General features: G+C 37.6%; 1 protein-coding gene across 1 annotated transcript in view; it reads left to right on the top strand.

Annotated features, from left to right (window-relative positions):
- SCAF8 (SR-related CTD associated factor 8) overlaps positions 1-3,423 on the top strand; it is a 198,272-nt gene extending 194,849 nt beyond the window's left edge. Inside the window, exon 22 of the mRNA XM_019526807.1 lies at positions 2,304-3,423. The gene's annotated coding sequence lies outside the window, so the exon portion shown is untranslated. The remainder of the gene's footprint in view (positions 1-2,303) is intronic.
- The last annotated feature ends 819 nt before the right edge of the window (positions 3,424-4,242 follow it).

Here is a 4,242-nt window from a genome sequence, read left to right as displayed (position 1 = left end):
TGAACACTACATTTTATGTGAAAATGTTGAACAAAGATTTGCTAAGGAACCTAAATTTGGTAGGGAGACAAATCTGTGCTTGTCTTGTATGTAGAACTGGCCTACAATTCCACAGAGATTTCCTTGAAAGGGTCTGCTCAGTAGATCCAGTTGGCTTTGAACAGTCAGGGTGGGTCCTCATGTGCAGGGGCATGGGCTCGTAGAGGCACAAATAGCAGCAGCAATAATTTGTGCCACTGCTTTGTGCCCCATCACATTTCCCTGCACTTGCACTTGGGCACACGGCAAATTGTCCAAGGTAGGGGGCCAGCCCCCATGTACCTGGTGGCCTGGTGGCATGCTGGAGCAGCAGTCAGCACGGAGGCCTGTCCAGCAGCCACAGCATTGCTTTGGATGGTCTGGCCTCTATTTGTGCCAGCACATGCTTGTTTTGTGTGCATTGCGCCACTTTTTGTTCTGGCACTTTTTTTTGGTAATGAGTTTTCACGTTTCTCATGTGTGGTTCGTGGTGCCACAAAGTGGTTTATTGCACCACAAACTGCATGCCCCTGCATGTGAGGACCTGCCCTCAGAGTTTAGTGCTTTCCCAGTGAAGCCCTGAAAGGCATGGTAGGAGGCCTCTTGCCTTTGCTGCAGTGCAAATAATACATAATAATTATGATAATACAATGGAATATAGATTTATGTCTTGTAAGGGTACACATAACTGATTTTTTGCCAAAGGAATAAGGGAGTAACAGTTTATTTAAATATGGAAGGTTTTATTGAGCAAGGCTCCATTTTAGGAAGCAACGGATTTATCTCATATCAAGTAACTTCACATATTTATGCAATACCTTGCACCCATTCCAAAAGTAGTTATACAGATGTAAAACCATTTAAGGATAGTGAAATTTGCTTGTTCCTAAAAACAACGTTTCCTACACTGTGCTTTATTTTTCAAAAAACACTTTAAAGGTATCAATGTGTATTAACTGTTTTATTTTAATAAAGTGATACAGTAAAAGCCTTTAAACTGCTCTTGTGTTGTCATACTAATGGCAGAAAAGGAAATGATAAAAACAGTAATTATTCCAAAAGGAGGCAGTTTGGATATCTACAGTAATGCTATAAAAGAATGCAGCAAAATAACATGTATCAGTTATTTGACTTAATTGCATAAATTTTGTATATTTATTATATTTCAAAAGTCCTTCTCTAACCTTGTTCATGTCAGTAGTGGCTGAGTGTCATTACTACCTGATGGCTCTAAAATGTGCTCTGTGAAATAAGTATGTGGATGTAGTCAGGTTCCCAGCATGCAGCTATTCATAGCTATTCATCATCACTGTTGAGATTAGGTGCTACCTAGCATTCTTGGTAGGGGCCAGTAATAGAGTGGATATGGAGAGTGATACACTCTCTCAAATGCACAATTTACTCTTCCGTCAAAAAGCAGAGACTCATTGTAAGGGTGGGAAACCACTCATTGTCACTGATTCCTTTCTGCTGTTTTGTTGATAAGTACAAAGGGTTGCACTCCTGAGGAATGAAATATTTTAGCTTTGCAGGTGGTCAGAATAGTTCCTTCTGGCCTTAAACTCTTGTTACCCTTGAAGTACAGTTTATAAAGGCTTACTTGATATTGAATAGATGCTTTAACTATGTAATACAAATGGGTAATACAGTAAACTGGTTAATTTGCCAGTTCCCTAGTAGTGCTTTTCCCTAATTAACCACTCCTGGTAACATAACATCATGGAATAATTTACCATTATTTGCATTCTCCTTAGAGCAGCAAGTTAACTAGAGTTTACTGTGTTTTATGGTTATAAGCCAAGATTGTCTAAGTAATTTACTGGTCTGTTAGACTCTTCAAAAATCTAAAACTGTAAATTAGACATGAATCACTTAGTAATCCTTTATAAACTATTTATACTGTATGTGTGGAAATCTGTGGAGTTATGAGTCCGGTATTTTTGCCATTAACAAATTCACTTTAAAAGATTTGCTGTCTACAGAAAGAACACTTTATAAATATTTTTACAGATTATAAATGATTGAACAAAACAAGAGAATAAAACACTAGAGCTGTGACTGAATTCAATCTTGGATAGTATTTTAGGGGCCATACAGGATACGACCTATTTCTTCCTTACAAGCATGAGGTTGAGCAAGAAATTGAAAACTGCAACTGAGATCCCTGATATTTGTGACAGAATTGGTATTGAGTGACATCATTTCTCATTTTCAGGATTTTTAAAAAAATTAGAAACACACTCCAATGACCAGTGATGACTAGTTATTGTTCCTTTTGTCAACAGGCAATATGAAGGAAGTTGTGGCAGCTTACCATGTCCCGGGCCCTGCAGAGTTAAATGAGAAGTGCTCCAATGTTCTAATGTGCATCACACCGGATCTTGTTTCTGAAGTGTTAGAAGGAACCCATCGTTACATGTTGAGAAGGCTCTGTGCACCAATACACTGTTTCTGATAGAACCCAGGGATGGCAAATTTACATACCAGTATTACCTGTCTGGAGCAGGGTTAATTTTATAAATTAAAACCATAAACTCTATGAGTTTCTAGATCTTATTTGTGCTTTTGAGGATGATCTGCTCAGATGAACAGTTTTGCATCCACCGGAGAGACAGGCTCTTCTGCTGGACCAGAAGATGACATTGGATTGTAAATTGTAGCTAACTCCATTTGTAGCATCCTCTAGTGCAAGTAATTGAAGGACAGATTGCAGGAAAATCCTTCAGGGAATAAGACTTGTTTTGATTTACAAATTTAATTTTCTTTCCTTTGTTTTTTTAAAGATAACCTCTTTTACTTAACACTCACTCCCTGTGCAGTCTTTGTACAGCTCTTGTCTGGTGACTGTATTCCAGAGATGTTGGATTATTTATGAGACACCTGAACATTCTTGGAGTTGTGATGAACCCTAAATTGCCCATTTCATTAAAATTAGTCAGAGAAAGTTCCTGACTAGGCCCCTCCAATTGCTTTCTTTTAACGTTCAAAAAAAGTTTGAGCGAGGAATGGTGATGAAATAGAAAATTACGTTGTATTCAGTTTTCACAAATTCACTCAGCAGAAAAGTTCTTTCTAATAATCAGTGGAAGGGGTACTACTTGCTCTTTCTAATTTCCCAAATGAAAGATCTGCACATAGGGGTCACACGTATTGACTTAGTCTGCTAAATAGCTATAGAAAAGAAGAAACACAAAGATGCCCCACTGTGTGAAAAGGACATTTTTTATCATTCCTCTATTTATTTTTGCTCTATCAAAAATTAAAGTGCCAGTTATTTGGAATGCTGTAGTCTGTGGTCTCTTGAAATTTGATTAGTGAGAACCTTTCAGCAAGATCATTCCCATTATGGTGTAACTGCATGGTGACTACAGCTTTGAACCTGTATAATAAAGATCTAAATGCAAAGTTCTGTTTCTGATCATTTTTCTCTCATTTTTAAATTGCCTTGAAATATTTGGAGTCATGGCAAGTGTTAGGGAGAGGATGTGAAAGGAAATTGTTGGAGAAGAAAATGTTTATGCATGTTGGGTCTGACATCATCCTTTTTACTAGGTCAAAGTAAGAACCTAGTGGTATAAATTGTTACCAGACTAGCAGATCAGCGTTTTACGTGTACTTTGAACTGATGTGAATGACTGCAAAAGGCACGTTACTGCAAAGAATCAGCCCTTCACGGTTGAGACCTGGGCTTCCGCAGTACTACATTTCTCTGTTACAAGCATCTGATTTCTGTTAATTAGTGAAGTTAGAAAGGTAGAACAAGAGCTTTTAAATAGGCTTTGATCTGCCAGACCTATGAGTGCCTGATAATTTTACACACTAGTTGGTTTAAAGAATTAAGAGACTAATTAGATATAGATTCTTTTCCCCTATTTTTTTACTTCGTTAAAATAAAACCCCGAACCACCAAAAAATTAAAGTAAAAAAAAAACAGAGTTCAAGTAATATCAAGCTTGTGTCGCCAAGTACACCAAATTGCATTTCAGAATCCACATTGCCTGGTAGCGCTAGCTCAGCGATGTTGCACATATGTTGCCTCATCTCTTATTAATGCTGATGTATAATGTATTGCAGCATGTCTGAGATAGTGTCGACAAAGCAACCTCAGTCTTTGGTATCTCCTCAACCTTCAATCTATAGAAATTAATCGGAAAAAACCCTTATATTTACCTATGCGGCAGCAGTGGCTGTGATCCTTTGAATGTAAGAAAATAAAATCTCTTA

Source organism: Gavialis gangeticus, unplaced genomic scaffold (assembly GCF_001723915.1).
Source record: "Gavialis gangeticus isolate Ggan-Ray unplaced genomic scaffold, GavGan_comp1, whole genome shotgun sequence".
NCBI lineage: Eukaryota > Metazoa > Chordata > Crocodylia > Gavialidae > Gavialis > Gavialis gangeticus.
The sequence above is the reverse complement of the archived record's forward strand: the minus strand, read 5'-3'. Positions and strand labels throughout refer to the sequence as shown.